The following is a 19,297-nucleotide window of genomic DNA, read 5'->3' as shown; positions in this document are numbered from 1 at the left end:
TCCCCCGAGTTACTTAACAAGTTATGTAATGTTATATAATGCCTTGTTATGTAATGAATACGAAAGGAGGGGTGTCAAACTGCCAAACATATATGCGAGCACTGTGGGCGTCGCAATATCGCCATGAATCTCTTGTTACCGTTGCGCCATTAGGTGAGGCAGCGTCGTGAATTTGAAGCTCGGCGAGGTACGTCCTGAAATCATGTCTTCTCAAGTCATCATAGTCATCAATTTTTCCTTTGCGTCGGTTTCCTCTCTCGTCTGTGACTGAGAGCCTTGGTCACACTGCCATGTTAGGTTTGTATGCCGGCCTAAATTAGGACGCTGTAACGTTCAGCCTTGGGACCTGTCGAGCAGCGCCTAACTCATTGTAGGCACAGGTGAAGGTACGGGCCGAGGCGTTAGAGCTTAAAGCCCATAGTTAGCCCTGATACGCACAGAGTGCTCCGACGATAATTGGAAGACTATAAAATTTCTTCCTGAACGAACCGCTGCTCGGTTCGCACTCAAACGTCCCATGAAGGTCGCATTTGGTGGTCCATTTTGTTTGACACCGATAAAAACGACGGTACTGGCTTGTTGATCCTGAAAACAAATAAAAACGATGATCGCCTATGGGAAAAGGGCGGCCGATTTAGATGTGCCAGCCAGTGCAAGCTGATCTTGGAACGACGGCGCCATTTGATGTATGTAAAGCGAAACGGACGATGGGGATTCGCGGTAGGAAGGAGCCGCATGATTTTACCAGACGATCAGAAAATCTCTTTCGTCCCTAGTTTACGATGATCCCCAAAAATTGTTCCATAACAGCTCATTCCAGTCGTAATAAAATATATCCACGGTTCGTCGTTGCCAATAAACGTTGGATTTTTTTCTCATCTCCTTTGACATTTTCTGATCGTCTGCCCCTTCCTACTGTGGAAGGAGCCAAATGAGGTAACAGATGATCAGAAAGCCTTCTTTCGCATTTGCTGGTCGTCTGCTACCCCATTTGGTTCCTTTCTGCCGTGGAAGGTGCGTGCATTCGCATCGTCCATATCGCTCTCCATATCCCAGGCGGCACTGTCATTCCAAGATCAGAATACACTGGATCGCACGTCCAAATCAGCCGCCATTTTCCCATAGGGGAAAATCGTTTTTATTTATTTTCAGAGAAAACAGGTACTAAGTGCCGTCGTGTTCCCCTGGGTTACACAAAATAGATTACAAAATGTGACCTTCGTGTGAAGTTGGAGCGCGAAACAAGCGGCGATTCACCCAGGAAAAAACAATTAATGTGTTCCACGTATCGGCGTAACACCCTTTACTTCGTTTCTCACCTAATTGCTTCTTTTGCGAATAACACGCTCAACTTCAGCACTCAACGCTCAACATACAAGACTTTAACACACGTTGGAAATAATGTGAGGGCTTCGGCGAGTTGGACCTTCATTGAATAATTGTTTTTAGCGCGAACAATTACACGAAGGACGAAAAGAGTGGCTCTACTTTCTTCCTCCTTGTCTGTGTAGCCACTCTGCAGCAACATGGACAAGGAAGAGACACCGCTTGTCTCTGTAGCCACTCTCGTCGTCCTTCGTCTAATTGTTCGCGCTGTAAGCATTAATTCAACACGTTGGTAAGTCGAAAAACCCAACGCTTACACTAACACATATTTAGTAAGCTAGATCCATCGATCTGTCGTGGCATCGGAGATGCGCGCTAGTCTCACATCACAGGTCCGGTGTTCTATTCTCACCAAGACACAAATTTTCCAATTTGCTTTCAGCTCGCTCCCTTTTTTTAATTCTTTGTGTCGTTGTTCGTCTTATTTGCCCTTTTCCAGTTACGATGCCGACAACGCATCCGGATTCTTCGTCAGCTCACTCTGTTATAGTTATATTAAGCCGAAAGCACTGTGAGGGTGCGAAGTGCCTCCAGGCGACTATAGAGTGGTCTTGACAGGACGTAAACGCTGTAGTCAGTACCGCGAATCATAAAAAGTTATCTTCCTTCCCTAGCCGCGGGAGCGGCTTTGGCAACCACCCCTAATGGCAGAATACACTCGCATGGATATCTATACAAAAGAAAATAGAGAACACTACAGCCGTCCTTGTAGAAAAAAAATTAAGTGCTTCGGACGTGTCATGTGAAGGATTTTGGTTCACATATTACGTGAGAGATATTTTTGTATCCATTTTTCTCTCAGCATAATTTTCCCGCCCTTTACCGTGAAAAATTCTCGTACTTGACCCCCACCCCAGAAAAAACGACAGACAAACGACAGCTTCCATGCCCCTCATTGTGTTCCTGACTTCCTCTCCAAATAACCGCACCTCTTATGCATAATAATCGTCAGCAGTACACACACATACGCACACACACACATACACACACACACACACACACACACACACACACACACACACACACACACACACACACACACACACACACACACACACACACACACACACACGCATATACAGGTATGCATATAGGTATATATATACAAACAGAAAAAGCCCGAAATCATTAACACCATCAACGTATTTGTGCCCACTACACAATACGCGCATCTCCGTATTATATGCCCAACCCAACTATACTTTCCAATTGTTTGAGCCAGATTGCCTTCCACCCGTTTCCTTCGTAACGAGAGATGCTGGTTTCGTATCCCCAAAAATGACAGCTATCATTCTTCTCACCACGCATGTAGACGAGTAGCTACGTTTTTTTTTTTTTTGTGGGGGGCTTATCAAGGCCGTTGTTTCAGCCCTGATCTGCTACCAATGATGATATTAAATATACCGTGACCATCCCCATCACACTAATTTCGCATCTGGGAGGGGTGTAAGGCTAGGGCATGAATAGTGAAGGAGCATACTGCTTCAAACAGCGATATTACGCGTATTCTCGGTGTAGTTTTTGTAAGGTTTCTAATTCCGCATTTAGATTACAAGTGTTGAGGGAGCAGGAACCAAAGGTCAGTTACATAATCGAAATGCTTGCCTTAACTGCTTCAAATTATGCTGCAATGTTTACACGATTACAATTTTGGCAGGGGTACTTACCCGCGGAAACAGAGTGCTCAGCGTACGGGCAGCCTTCTTTATACCTCTGAAAGGAGCTGAAAGATGAATTCGAACTTAACACACTTAGCTACCAGAGCGTGGACAGTAGACTACATTGGCTTTCTATTTATTTTTTCGCGACTGTTTTAACAATCAGTCAAATCCTCCACTTTCTGCCAAATGGTACTAAATCATGCAGGTTTTGTTAGTGACATCAAACCAACATCATTGTAAATGATCCCTCCAACCTTCGAAGGCTTCCTTAAGCCTTGAAGAATGGGTTTACAAAGAAAACATGCACTTACAAAAATAAATAAACAGGTTTTCATTTAGCCGTGTACTATTATTAGGGTAGTGTGCCCACTCGGTAGCACATCTACTACTTAGACAAACAATTTACACACGAGCGTAGATTACGAGGGTAGGTTGCAGATACAGATGAATATAGTGAGCCATGAGATCGAAATAGTGCGCTTGGAGTAATTGCGGTTCTCTTTGGAGCTCGGCGGCTCAGAGCTCGGACTGACTTGCAAGTTCTCCTGGTCCAAAAAACGGTGCCTCCTAGGTCCTACGATGGCTTAGCGGATATAGGATGCCCCATCGGGTAAGAATGTCAATGTGGGCATGCTGAGGTGAGTGAACATTACTTTCGATTTGCGTAATGGAAGTAGTTTCATTTACAAGGCAAGGTTCATTTATTCGGGTGCATTTGAGCGGTTGGATCAGGCACACGAACAGGGCGCATTCCATGTGCACAAATGTTAGGTTGCGGGCGTTGATGCCCGTTATTCTAAAATATTAATAGGAAACTCCCGGGAGCTATGACGAGCAAGAGAAGACGGAAAAAAGGATCACAGTCCCACAGCCCGCCCGTATCCTTTGCGATAGCTAAGAGCGACTCCAGGATGGCTCGACCCAGTCCGGTGGATCTGTCAAAGCACAGACAAGGTTTTGTGCGACGGTATTTCGAGCACGCTCAAATGATGCTCCTGGTGAACGAGTATAGCCCGCCGGTCCCAAAAGATGTGGGCCGCGGTGTCGGTTGCAGCTAGGGCACAGTCCCTACATTCGAGCGGCTCCACAGATAGACTAGTGTCAACAAATCCTTGGTCTTGAGGCTGAAATACAGGTGATGATGAGGCAGAAGGATGAGCTGGAGGTCACCTCAGTCGTAAGTGGTATCAATGCCACAACTCAAGAGTGTCTAGTGGCAGGGCAAAACCTGACTAAAGACATGCAACTGGACACATATCCGCCATAAGGAGTGCTCGAGACAGTGGGGGCAGGTTAGGAGGAGTGGCGATCGTAATTCCTCAATTGGGGCTTAGTTTGTGTGTTGTGCCGTAGTTATAGAGGGAGTAGTTATAGAGGGATTCAGTTATGTTTCGCTCGTGCGTCGAGAAGTCCGCAGGCGGGGAGGAGGGCTGAAACGACGCAATCAGAGGTAAGTGCGCGCGCCAGCATGTTGGATCTCTCGGTACCCTGAACGCCTTGATGACCAGAGTTCAAAAGGAAAGTAAGAACAACGCCGGTCGGTGCCGCAGAACGACTGCCTTTTCTCGTTCTTTAAAACGGGATCGACGTCCCATGCAATCACACGAAGTTGTACCTGCACAAGGCTGTTAGTTTTGGTGGTGATCACAAGGGTGCTCTGCTAAGGAGAGACAAACACTGTGTTCGTGTGCCCTCAGTTATGCGTTCGTCAAGGGTTGGGTCCGGACAGCCGTGTTGTACAGCTTTGGCCATTTTTGGAAAGGCTCAGGAAATGAGTTACTTACTAGTTACGCTTCTGTGTGCATGCACCATGCATTTTTTTCTTTTTTGCTGTGCTTGCAAACTTAATCTGCGCAGTTTTGTAACAGTTCTATTTCGGGCTGCTGTCAGTGGTTCATCAACTATGCTGTATTCGCTAGGAGCAACTTCTGCCTGCTATTACGAAAGGTCTGAGACGTGTTAGCCACTGGGAGCTGTCAGGAACTGGCCTATCTAATATGTTTCAGGTTTCCTTCGTGATCATTTTTTGAGCCTCTAGAGTGGTGGGGAGTGCGGTTTGATTGGCCTAGATATGCAGTTCATTGATGAATGCTTGTGATGTTCAGGATGTTCAGAAAGGTCCATGCTCATGCGCATCGCTCACCTTTTAAGTAACCTTAAGCTGACTTTACAACTTAGCCTTAAGATCATAACAAAGAGCTCTATATAACACCCCTGACGTCATCAATGGAAAGACTTTGGCATGTTTCTGGGTCAGCACCACCCATGCGGAAGCACATCCTCTTGATGATGTGCTTTGTGTGGTGCCATGCTGAGGAAGCTCGTTAAGCCGCTGATCTGCAGCTTCTGTTGTATCCACAGGGATTCCGAGAGCATGCACTGGGTTTTAGCCTGCTTCATACATTCATCTCGAAACATGAAAGAAATCGACATTCAGTCATGCGCCTCAGCACCGATTCCGTTGTTCTCAGGCGACGGACTTAGGCCAGGTGGCGGGAGCTAATTGTTGCGGACGATGAGCGCTGCCAGTACAGTTCCCTGCTCATCAGCTGATGGTACGAAGTAGGTCCACAGCGTAATGTAATGCGCGCATATAGTATAGCCTAGGTCAGTTATTTCCTCCAAACGTTAGCAAGGTAGCATTTGTGAATTTGATGAGAACTGGCGAAAGAATGGAACCATGTTGTACTCTTATCCTATTCGGATATGTTGAGCTTGCGGCACGCGTCAGTGGGCCGGGGAATTACAATTTTGAAGGAACGAGCGCAAGAAAGGTTATTGTCGAACCTACAAACCCCACCGCTGCGGTGGGTCGATGACTTCACCGTGTGTTACTGATTCCCTTGGGTTCAGAGTGAAGAGAACGCTTGGAGTGCAAACTGCTTGATAAAATGCGTTCTATATGCGTAAAAGCCATTCGCAATGGGGTTTGTGCACACCTGGTCGAAAAGGAAAATATGCGCTACTCCCTCCGCACATTGCTCAAGAGATAGTAATTTGCTTTTTGCAAGGCCCCGGCTCAATATATAACGTGAGCGCGCGGGAGGGGGGCGGGGGGACGGAGGGGTTAAGTTAGCAGTTACGTTAAGCTTGCAGCGATTGTGTGTGTTTGTTCTGTTTTATTTCTATCACCTGCAGAAGAACACAGCAGTTGGTTTTACGTCATAATTCGCTGCTAGAGTGGACGATGCCGACTCCGGCTGTTGCGAACGGCAGTAGCCCTGGTGCTTCTGCCAAGGCACCCTGCAGTTCCGCGATGCCAACCCTACCGGTATGGCGCTGATTGACGTCAAAATCGATATCGAAGAGTAAGCACATATTTTCAATGCCACATTGCTTCTTATGTGCACCAATTATTTATGTCTACCGAAGTGAGGAGGTCGAATTCGGAGAAAGCACAGCGAGTGGGTATCGCTTAGTCGCGTTCGCGATGAACTTTTGAGGTGCTAATTACCATGCTGTTCACATCGCAATACCATATGATCCTTCTGAACAATACTTATGACGGTTATACACACCCGGTGTATACACTACCGGCGTATGGCGTATACACATCCGGCTCGCCTCTTGTTGATATGATAAGCTTGATATGATTGGCTCTTCATATGATTGATCAGCCTCTTGTTGATATGATAAGCTGTTGATATGATAAGCCCGCCTTCTCTGAGGGTGTACGATGAGGACAAACCTTTCTTAGATGCCACCTAACTCTGTGAGCGGTTCTCAGGCCTTTACGCGGTTTATCAGAGGTTTCAAATTTTCTTTGTGTCAACACATCAGATTGTACGTGTCGGCTATAAATTTTAGTTCCTTTCCAATTAAACACTAGTTGCGAGTCAGAGCCCGTCTTGTGAATTTCTTCGGTGTCCCTCGTCGTTTGTTGCGCTGTTACATTTCATCATAAATACGTATCAACTCGCCCAACTTTCGATTTTGTTGTGTTACGGTAGTTTACAGAAATTCAGATAATTTTGTCCCTTTGGTGCAGTTGGTACGTTGTTGCTATCTTAACCTCAGATATCGCTTTCGGGACTGCTGTTTAATTATCATCATACGAAAGTGATCAACCACTTCCGAACAAGCGAGTACTTACGCTCCACTCTACACTGGGGTCGAAAACTACGAAGCCATATAAATGTATGATCGATTAATGAGTACCTTTTATGTGATCTGCTGAAAATGTTTCGGGCTATTGTGGAGGGTTGGGCTCTCGGTCAAATAAGTCACTCTATCAGGCACCCTCGGTTAATTTAGATGGTTGGTAGCATTTACGTCGCTAGTTATACAGCTGTGACTAGCAGGTGGTTAAGCCAAAACTCAAATTCGGTTCTAGGGAAGAACTCATTTGACAAATATACCGAGAGAGAGCAATACACAGATAAAAATACTGTCATTGCTACCGGGGGTAGGTTTCCGTGAATCTGCAAGGCCGCGGCAGGGTATCGTCTTTAGGGGGACTAATCAAGGTGTCTCCTATTCAATGTATTACTGTGCGTTGGTAATTCTAGGCAGCTTTTTCCGCGGCTCGGGTGCGCTTCGCCGTTCCTTCGGTACGTACGCTGCCGTAAGAATCCCTGCGGCCTTCATTTTATCTTCCCATTGCTTGGGAGTCTAGGCTGCAGAGTTAACTACGGCGTGGACTTGGAGGAGTTCACGAGGTAAAGGCGCCTTGAGTGTTGCCTGCAGCGCAGCTGGGTTAGTAGCGGGTTATGATTCCTCCGCGGCGATGACCACCAAGCATTCAGAAGTTCTCTAAATAGATGATATCGGGGAGCGAGATTACGTAGAACCACTGCCGGTGCTGGTTTGCTCAAAGTGACCGCGGATTTTCAAGGCAGAACAGGGACGTTTTGGATACAGACAGTAGCCCATTTTGGGGCGAGGGTGGGACCGACTAGACATGGCAGCACCACCGACAGCAAATTGTGTCGGTGGTGCTGCCGTGCAGTGCGTGCGTTAGGTGTACAATAAAACAGCCTTTTCCGGCATGTCCCAGAGCGAACCGTGTTTTCGGTAACCTTGATATTAATTACACGCATTCCTTCCTGTAACGCGTGGATGTGTGAGATTGCTGGGTGCGCGCCATGGTGGTTATTTTTTGATACTCTAGTTTCTGTGTTATACAGGTAATCGTTCTTATTGCATTTGGTAATGGTAACTGTATTGTGCAGTGCTTACATCCTTGACCACATTTCGGCGCTACGTATTCATTGCCGTGTCTTGATGTATGACTACATGGGACATAAGGACGGCCACTTTTACATTTTATATAGCCGTGCTGTGGGATCGAACTTCAGTTTTAGGTGTTTTGCATTAACTTCTTCGCTACTCTAAAGACTAATTCTTCTGGTCAGTTTCTGGTTGTTCATCCTAACGATGGTCGCTTTTGCTTTGGACAGTAGGCCTTTCCCGAAATAACCCATTTTCATAAGGTTTGTGTTCCCGCCTGCCAAGTTACATCCGTGGTCATTTTGCAATCGTGCTGTGATTCAACAAACCCGACTTGTGGGGTGACTCAACAGTTAACCCTACTTGTACGGGAAATCGCTCCTGTGGAATGGGGCGGCTGCAAAGTGCCCCCTTTTTCTCCTCTTTTTTCCACAAAGGCTTCAACCGGTGAAAACAATGCAAACCTATAGACTGCACGAAAATTTATTTCAGTATATTTGGCAAGGCAGGTTACTAGTGTTCTTGAGGTCAGAGTGTCTTGGGGTGAAAGTATTATTTGGAACTTGTGGAAGTGTTCCCTATTTTCCTGATTTATATTTTCCTTTGGTTTCGATTAATGGCCCTATAGTTTTAAGCGGCTGAATAAACGTTGCGCGGGATAAATTGGAAAATGAAATTACCGGTCCACCATGCTTCGCCTATTCTACATGTATAAATATTTGAACCCCACCTCAACACGGCGAAAGGTCCCGCGAATTAACGGCGTCGGAAGACCCTGCCCACTGTCATGCCCATCACGAAGCGTTAACTACGCCAGTCAACTTACAAGCGCACTTGGTAACACATGCGGTATCGAGGCTTGGAGTCCGCAGTGTTTCCAGTCAAATAACCAATTTTGCTCCAGGAGCAAAATACGCTTCAAATAAGCTCGTCCCCCTCGATATTATGCCCTCTTGTGCGGTGGCACCAACCCGAGTGAAACAGGTGGAGTCACACGCTTACGTAGCCATCCCCAACTATTGGGAAGGGGCATACAAATTAGTCATAAACACCAGTAATGCTGGTGGCAATAAAATTGCCGTCAGGAAACTTTCACAAAATTATTGTGTCGTTAGATGTCGCAGGCGTCTGCCGCTGGGTCTGTGACATCGAGAGCCAATACATAGCCCGGCTTGACGTCCCTTAACTAAAGGTTGCAACGTATTAATGAAGTATTTCGTGGCTTAGCGCCCAACGTAAACCCTCATTCATGTCTACTGCTAACTGAAGGCGTTCTAAGCACTAGTGCTTAACTGTTTCAAGCAGAGTGTAGAACCGGAACCGAACCGAACCGAAAACCGGAACTTAACAAGAATTTTTGCCGGAACTGAACCCGGACCCGAACCGTTATTTTTTGAGCACGCTGAACCTGAACAGGAACTGAACCGAAAAAAGAAATAACGGTTACCGGTTCATGTCGAAACGGTTCGACCCTCAGTTGTTGATACTGCACAGTCAATGCAATTAAACCTATTTTTTCTTTCACGTACCATCAACTTCGTACCCGCTCGCGCACTTTCCCCTCCAGGCAATTGAACACTATCACGCTCTATGTAACAAAAGGGGAAATGAATGAGGACGAATGTAGCAATGATCTGTTGCTGCTGGAAGCGCGAGCGTAGTGCAAGCTGCCCAAACGAAGTGTCATTCTCGGCAGCTTGCAGGCGATATAAAACGACTTTGCCCTTCCCTAGCTGCGACTTTATTGGAGCAATCAGGCTGCAGGAGTGCTCCACTGCGCAACAGCGAAAGCCCACACCCGATGTGCGCAAACTTTTTGCATTTCATAATTTGTTTAAAAGGTCCGACACCTGCAAATTTTTAATACTTGACAATTGTGACCGCAGGTGCTGCTCAGTGGCCAAGCCGTTTGCTGCTAGCCACAAGTGGCATCAATCTTCCTTCCCCACGACCGTTTTCTGAAGTAGATGTAAACTAGAACGTACGCGTGTCGAGATTTTGATCCACGTTTAATATCATTAGCTGGTTAAAGTAAGTGTGCCGGCCTGCAACATAAGCTGCACCTTGGAGCAGAGATATAGCAAGGGGCATCAAATGCGGCAGCTTTTTTTTAAATGTGCTTACACGGAAAACATCAAAAAAGAAAAGTCTAATCACGTTGTTTTAAAATATTACGCAAAAAGTAAGTAAAACGGATAAGTAAAAAAAAGCAGCGAAACGTGGATATCGCTCTATACTTTTCTTTGCCCTGCCTTTCACAACCAAACCTGTCATCAATGCGAAGGAAATGAGTTCCGTGGTCAGTTTTTGAGGACAGTACAGTGGACAGGTTCTGCTTTTTACATATACAAATAACAACAGATATGTCAGGGAAAACTGTTAAGGTGTACACTTAATCCCTTCGCAAGAAACTGCAGCCCTCGACCTTGCATTGGGAGCAGAAACAGTAATAAAGCAGATGACACGTGCAGAAAGGCACGCCGGTACCTTACACTGCCCCATTCGCCAGGTGATCATCTTTTCTGCTTAATCTAAAGTTTTGCCTTTTTCAGATATGCTTTTTTTCGAAGGTGCACTTGTACTGACTGCCCAACTCGCTACATTACTTCTACTGCTACTCGTTCCGAGGGGAGTACTGCTGTGGACGAATTAAAGAGCGTCTACCCAAAAAAGTCCCATCTGATGCTCCACGCGTCAAATTTCCCTTTCATTTTGTAACAGCATATTCTCTCATAAAATTCCGCAATGTAGCACACGTAACGATGGCCGGGGGTCAGGTGGTACGATGACATACTGATTGTAATGCACACATCCGGTATAGCTATCGCAAAAGGAATTGCAGTGGTCAGAGCAATAATCCGGTGACTGTGCGTTAACTAAAGCTTACTTTTAGCAAAAGTGTGGCTAACACATTCGATAAGGCGCTAACAAATTATTCAGGGTGACCAAATAATCTAATTCATTGGTATTATTTATGTTCCTGTTGTAGGATTTTTCTGTTTTATTACAAATATAGAAAATGTGCACCATTCGTATTAAGCGCCGGTACTTGAACGCACCAGTAGTCAGGTCTAAATTTAAAAATTCAAGGTTAGCGAAGGTTAGCGTGATGGGCGATTCCATAGCGACGGTTGCGATTTCAACAAAAAAGGAAAGGGCAGAAAATATATATCCAACCGTCATATCTGTTGGCGGTGGCTTTATGAATAGTCGCTAGGACAACATAAGTTCTGGGTGAGAAAGCAGGTGGTAAATCGTGGTTACATCTGTTTTTCTAATATCTCGTAATTGTTTAGTTTGCTTTGCAATTTCCCCACTGCCCTTGGGGAACAGCAGCATTTTTAATTTTTGTTTGTATTTTGACTTGATTGTCGTTTTAAACTACAAAATGTTTTTTTTTCTAATTTCAGTGATAATTGCACTCATCGAACCGGTTCGCGAACCGGTTCAAGCTCCTGGACCGGTTCGCGGACAGGTTCGGTACGTGATTTTGTCGAACCGGACATGAACCGGAACGAAATGATTTCGCCTGAACCAGAACCGTAACCGAACCGGTATTTTTTTCGGTTCGACACGCTGATTTCAAGTTATCCTGCGTCACTATTTATACAACGTCTAGCAGCAATCTCAATTTAGCCATCAGCGACGCAGTAGAATTCCTTCAGAAAACAACCAGTTCATGATTTCAATTTGCCAATAAGAGAGAACAGCAGAATAGAAAAAGAGACATTGAAATAGGTATAAGACGGCCGTTTAATATACTTACCAATGTTATATAACGAACAGCTGACCCTTCGGGACCCATGTGTCAGGAAAAGACCGCCTTTCATCCCCTGACTATCGTCAAATGATGGGTGTTTGCTCCGCTTTGCGTGATGGCAGTCTGTGCACTATCTCCCAGGTTAACCTTTGTTCGGTTTCCTCCCAAAGAATGAAAGCGAAAATATCCTACCTGGTGTTCCCGGAGTTTGAGGCGTAATTGGGATCGTTCGTGCAGTTTTCGGGCTGCTCGTCATCACCAAGAGGGCTGGCGCAGTTTAGAGTCGTCTTTGCCCTCGTCTTCTTCTACACTGTGTCCCTTCGGGCTCACCAATACAGGGCATTTTTCGCGTGCAGAAAAACTGCAAAAATTAAGCTTTTTTGCTTCCTGCCTTTGCCGTGCAGCATACAAGAAGAACCGAACAAAAGGGAAGAAAAGGTATAAAATAATATAAGTATAATATAAAATAGAATCTAAAATAATATATAGTACGGAGAGGGTAAATAGTGGTCTCGTGGCAAGGCAGGTCTAAAGGAAATCCTTTAGTCAGTCTTGATGTATAAAAATTGGTAAAAGCTTGTAACACGTGTTTTCGGGCAGCCAGTGGTCGTAGTCATACATTGTATACAACCAGAGGCCAGCTTGTCTCTCGTGGTCTTCGTGCCTGGGCACATCCACAGCAGTTGCTTCGCACCCGCCTCAGACACCAGAGTCGCACACCTAGGACAGCTTCATGGATCTTATGGTGACGGCCCTGAAGTCTAGGTGATGATGCGAAGGCCAATCCACCACAAAATATTTGGAGAGAAACTTCCTGTACCTCACACGGAAAACACTCTTATGTTAAGTCTCTTCTAAAGAGAGGTTTTTAAAGCGAAGCTGTCGACGTCTCTCTGATGGCGGCGTTGCCCGAAACCCTACTGCAGGAAAGCCAACTTTCTCGGCCGATTATTATGATCGTGGGTAAAGTGAAAAATGGTTGAAATGCGAAGCTTTCTCTGTCGAGAGCCAATCTCTTCAAAGTGCAAAGTCAAAGTACAATATCCAAATCGTTATTCCCATGACGTACTGCAGCAAAGCAACGTAAAGGACGCGTTTCCACAAGGGCACATCAAGCGCTTCGAGACCAAAAAAAAAAAAAACAATTCCCGTGATCGCACTCGAACGTGGGTCACTCGCGTTATGCAGCCCACGTCTATGCGATTCCATCATTCTGACAGGGTCGAAGAAGTTCAGATTTTGGACTTTGACTCAGGTTGCCTGAAAGAAAGCTTCGCGTTCTAACGACCTTTCTCTTACGAACGGGATTTGATTTTTTGGCATTCATGAAGGGAGCGGAGATCACAGATAAGGCCAGTTGGGGACGCTTTATTTGAGGAATGCAAGCGGAAGATGCGACCTGTTGACCAGTTCGGGATACTCGGACCATGAGGCCGGAACCCGATGCATTATCAAGATATGTTAAAATACGAACAATGGAGCGCGTAGCTTTCAGTACATGTGGCGAATCCGCGCGACGGGCCTTATATGCGCAGCAAAAACAAATTACGAAATGTCGCGTCCAACATTAATTGAAAAAAAAGCATCCTTCATTGTGTGAGTATTTTATTTTGGCGTAATGCCGCTTTTCACGCAAGTTATGTACGCAAAGCCACCGCTCCCACCGGTGTTCTGAATTCTGTTTTATTATTCTTAACATCATTTTATTTACAAAGGGATTGAACTCCTTGCAATGTTTTTTTTTTTCTTGCGCACAGTAGTTGCTTCTAACTTTACCTTTTCTTTTTCCAGAAAATGGTACCTGCAGGGAATCGTGCTCTCCCTCGTATGTGGCAGAGCGGTTGTTTGATATGTATTTTTAATTCGCAGTATGCGGCCCCCTTGTACTGATGGCGCAGGACTTCCCCCGTACCACCTGCCCTCCTTGTGGCATTCCCAAAACGTCACGTGAGGTCAGGCGGGGTCATGAGGGAGCACCTGTGCGTGGTAGCCGCATCTTGCCCCCCCCCCCCTGATCTTCAGAAAAAAAAGCCAACCAAACTTGCCTTCATTCTTTCCAGGCTATCACTCCTCTAGAAGTACATCCCCCTTTCTCTCTCTCGTGATTTTTCTCTCCCCAAACAGATCCTATTCCCACACTTTGATTCTTTTTCTCCAACCCAACTCCTGTCTTACTACTTGTTCTCTCAGGAGACAAGCGCTATATAAAGCGTGCGAAGGATGACCGCGCTTGCCCTGACGAAGGCAAGCCTTGTAGAAACGTTCTCACTGTACTGAAGCCGCTGAATTGTCTAAATTTGGCCTTCCTTTCTTTCTTTCTTTCTTTCTTTCTTTCTTTCTTTCTTTCTTTCTTCTTTCTTGTTTCTCTGTTCATTTTTATTACTTTTATTATATTCATATCACCTGAACCGGAGTTAGCCTTTTCATGTTAGGAAAGTAAGTGGAGAAAAGCACGCGTTAGAGTGTAGACGGAATACACTCCTTCCGAATTAAAGGGACACTGAAGTGAATTTGTCAAGCTCCCGTTTTTGCTTGCACTGTGTAGACTGGCTCAAATTAGCACACTTTTCATCGTTTTTACGATTGACAAATCGGTAATTATTTTACAAAGCGCGAAAGAAGAAAAACTACCATGCGCGGTTTGCGGCGGCCGCACCAACTAAAGCTGTGACGTTAGGAGGAGCGGGCACCGTGATTGGACGATGCCCAAGGTGAGCAACCAAACAAGTTTCGGTTTCGGTTTCGGTTCTGTAAAATACAACCGGTGGCGTTGTTGGATGGGCATTCTCAATGACTCAGTAATCATCGTACCGCGCTTCTGCCATGTTGTCAGCTGTAAAAATGCATAAAGATAAGCCTCCTAGGACGGCTTGGAATCGTAGCATTCACTAGCCGAAACCTACGCAGTGCATGAACGCCCTCCGCGTACCCGTAGACGCCCAAATGTCATGCGCTTTTCCCCCATAATTGGAGCTTGCCTCCCTCATGCCTGTATCGTAAAAAGCGTGTTCGCACCAGGCCAAGGGTCTGTTCATTCTGGCCTGTGCCCACTGCCTGCAAGCAGTCGGTGCTTATGGCAACAGCACGCCAACGAGAACTCGCTAGCGCGCCATGCATGTGCCAGCCTGCGCGCGTTTTGTGAACTAGTTCGTGTAGCCATGAACGTTGCGGCCCAAAAAAAGGTGAACTCAATATAGAAAACATCGGCGGAAAACAAAAAAGTTAACTTACAAAAAAAAAATAATAAGCACGTACCCGCGGGGATTCGAACTCATGACTTGCAAAACATTTGCGGCGACATACCCAGCGCCCCAGACTACTGAGCCACTTTTTTTTTTTCTTTATTGCCTGGTTTGGGCCAATACACACATGCAAATCATCGACAAAATTACACCACGTGAAAAAACACTAGCACATACCTTGCTAGTGAGTAAGGTTTAAAAAGGCGGTAGTCTCGCCACACTCTCCAGCACAGTCAACCACTCGGGTGGACTAGGCTCAATTTTCAACACCTCTACTATGTAGCGGACATTTTCACAAAAGTATTCCCTCCCTGGCCTCGCATCAACATCATTGTACCGACGGGCCATGCGAGCCTTCCATATACCGTGTAGGGCCAGTAACATTATGAAGTCGTATGGAACTTCACCTTCATTTTCTATGGCTAAAAACCGAATTCCATAACTATCCACAGGAAAATCTTTCTTTAAGGTACGCTGCAATACGTCCCATAGGAAGACCCCGTCCCAACAATCTATGAACACGTGTTCGATGGTCTCTGGTTTTTTGCATGGGAAGCAATCAGGGCCCCAAGGCACAAATAAACCTTTCTCAATCATCCAGGTTTTTACAGGTAGTACACCCACATGCAATTTAAAGAAAAAAGATTTAACATAGCCAGGAGCTGGCATTGTTTTAACACGCCGAAGAACATCTTGTCCCGGCCCCACACGGTATAGGGACCTGTACAGTGGGATCGGCAAAACCGTATCCACGAGATCCTTATACAGTTTCTTCCTCGGCACATGAGATAAATATTCCAAGGAGAATCGGGCACAAAGAAACCTTGTGGCATCAACAACTTCACGTAGGTAGCCATGGATTCCACCACCATAAACACAACAGGAAACAATCAATTCGGGCAGTGCTGCACCCAAACGGACCTGACACACTGTGCGCAAAAAAGGGTCGCGTACATCTCTCAGAAAAAGGAAACGGTTTACTACTTGGCGCAAGAATAAGTGCACCAAAGAAAGTCCACCGGAGCGGACACGACGAAACAGATTTGTCCGACTCGTTCGCTCCCATGTGGAACCCCATAAAAACACGGCAAAAACACGGTGCAATCTTTGTTTACACTGCGGGCGGGCCAATGTACAATGTACAGACTACTGAGCCACGGAGCGGGACGCGGAAGCCTTGCTAATATAGGGTATATATTGTGTAACCGGTTTACACTTTTATTTAGTTTTGGCATTTCAAGCAGCTTAGGTGACTATTTGTTGTACTGCGATCGTGCAGTAAGCGTCGCCCGAGTTTCCACAGTAGCTCACGTCTAGCAATTGCATTTCGTAGACGGAAAAGCGTTCGCAGATGCGTAGTCGTGCTGCTGACCGCTGTGGTTGTTCGCCCAGCGCAAAAAAGTGCTTCCCGCGCCCTAGTTTTACGCTGTACGGTAAAAATATCAGTTGATTTTATTTCCTTAGTACCTATATTGACTTCGCTGGCTCTTCTCCCGCTTTCAAGAGGCCTTATATTTTCCTACTGGCGTACCAGTCAGCGAAGCGTCGCATGTGCGCTTGTGCAGCACTAGTGTGAAGCGAACTTGACTTGGAGCTAGATACAGTGTACAAACAAACCAAGTAAAGAAAGGCACATTCTTCCATTCACAAACGTGTCCTGGCTTCGTTTCAACTAAGCGAACGAATTGCGACCAAGCAATTTTTTTTTTTACCTCCTTGATTGCGACGACCTGCCGGCGGCCGGCGGACGAAACGCTGGGCCGACTGACTCTGTCGGCCGGGGAGCCGTGCAGTAGCGCAGCCGTGGCGCAGCCAATTGCCAGCTCATCCCCTCCTGACGTCACACGAAAACGCCACAGAAAATGGGCGAGCGTAAAGAGAGGAGGACAGCATTCTCGAATTAGTTTTTCTACTAAATAAAATCGCGTAAACGCGCCTAGAGTGGTCGAAACATGGCCTGGGGACTCCGGACTACAATTTGCGCTAGTAATCCCGCAATGTTTACATATCACTTCAGTGTCCCTTTAATGCCTGATGCATTAGCAATTCGGCTATGTAAGAGACTTTGTTCTTCGGCACGTTCTGGTGTATTTATATCTAGCACAAAAATATCTTACGTCTGAAGGCAGTAGGCAGCGCCACTATGACAACCCAGGGTGAAGTTGAACTTCTCATTATCCCGCAGGGAGTGACTCCGACGCCTACAACCTTTCAAGGGCAGTTGACAAATGGGACACCCTCTTATGCTAGCTTTGGCACCAAGTGATGCCCTCGCTCTGTTTGCAGGTGATTATGCTTAGAATGAGGCGTTCGTTGTAGGAATACAGAGAAAAAATCCAGCAGCTATAATGCCAAGACAGGCATAAATTAATATTTTCACTCTTTCTCTTCGGTCCAGAAGTCTTGGTCCCCACTATGGACGTGTGTTCGTCTCCTGTTTCTTTTCAAACATAAAACGAAGGTCAACGCCATAAATCATATAGTTAACTCAATAAACTTTTCTTTGCAACCTAAAATCAAGTACAGCGCGGCAAAAAACAAATACACAAGGACAAAAGAAACGCCGACAGGATGAACGCTTACCTCCAACAAAATTTCACGCGGAAACGTGTCCTGGATACACAGGTACACACGCCCACAAAACTGGACAAACAACCACAACAAACAGGCAGAAAATAAACAAATTGATTTCCCTCACTATCACTTCGCCCACGTGTCGGGTTTTCACGAGATTGCTAGGCTGCATCACATCTGTAGCGCCCGTTTAAACATTCGACTCCCTTTGGGGAAAATACTACAGGGGGCATGCTACGCATGCGTCACGAAATTTTGTTTTTGCGTGCTTCAACAGTTTTCGTCATCATTCGCAGAATACTCAGTGAACTCGTAATGCGTGGAATTCAGTTGGGGTCGTGTAGTGGCAAAGCCCAAACTTTAAGGCCGGCAGGGGACTCTTGTAGTCCATTTAAAGGCTAACTGCCACGAAACTTTACCTGCCCCAAATTCCGTTTAGTCTCTCGTGGCCTAACTTTAAACTCCCCACACGCACAGTATTGTTATTAAAACCGACCGGAAACACGCCACTTCCGTGTCGCCACAACTGGCCGCCACTGCGGCGGACTTCTGGATGAGACGTTCCAGTCAGGCCACCCGTTCGGTCGTCGCCTCTCCTCAGTAGCCGTTTCACGTGCGGCCTCACGCGTTTGAGCATCCTAATTCGTGCCTCTTTCATGACCAATTGCTTTCACGCGTTTCCCAAACGCAAGAAGCTGAAGCTGTGGGATTCCCAGACAAAAAGAGCAAATTCGAAGAGTGTCACGGCCTGTCGACGCGAGGCGATACACTGACGGCGAGCGAGTACGGAAGTTGCACTACGGCTGATTTCGTGGTTGCGACGGCGGCAGCAGGCTCTCGGTCCACTCGACGAGCATGCGAGACGCGCGTACGGCCTATGGGAGGCGATACGCTGTTGGCGCGGGTGGTCAGTGTGTCGGCGCGCGGTCGGGTACGGCGGCTGTGCGGTGCCCTGCAAGCTCGCGGCCGGGCGTCTCTACGAGCGCGCAATACGCGAGAACGGCTAACGCGAGACGATGCGCTGTAGTCGCGCCGGGTCTGCGCGGGAATAGTACATATACTTGCGCGGCGCACAACACGTTCGTGACCGGTCGACAAATCGAGAGCCCGAGTGGCGCGAGCACGGCCGACGCGAGGCGATACGCTGTTTCACTGTTATCACGGCCGGTCGGGGCGTAAACAAGACAGCACGCGGCGCACTGAACGGAATCGATTAAGTTTTAAGAACTTCGGCAAAAATAAATAAAATCTAGCAGATCGTGGCAACATTTGGGTGAATCGTTAGAAAAAAAGATCAAAAGGGGGAGGGGTCCCGGGGGCGCATGATTTGGCATCATTAAGTCTCGGGAAAGGTCACTGTTTCCCGACGCCAGCGAAGACACTGTAGTGCTTTCGTCGCTGCATGGCATCGATATTTATTTATTTATGTATTTCACAATACTGCAGGCTATTGTGCTGGCCCAAGCAGGAGTGTGTACATCAAAGCATATTTGTAAACAACAGAC

Source organism: Haemaphysalis longicornis, unplaced genomic scaffold, assembly GCF_048455015.1.
Source record: "Haemaphysalis longicornis isolate Haplotype H1 unplaced genomic scaffold, Haemaphysalis longicornis Haplotype H1 scaffold_1, whole genome shotgun sequence".
NCBI classification, from domain to species: domain Eukaryota; kingdom Metazoa; phylum Arthropoda; class Arachnida; order Ixodida; family Ixodidae; genus Haemaphysalis; species Haemaphysalis longicornis.
This window is presented reverse-complemented; position numbering follows the sequence as displayed.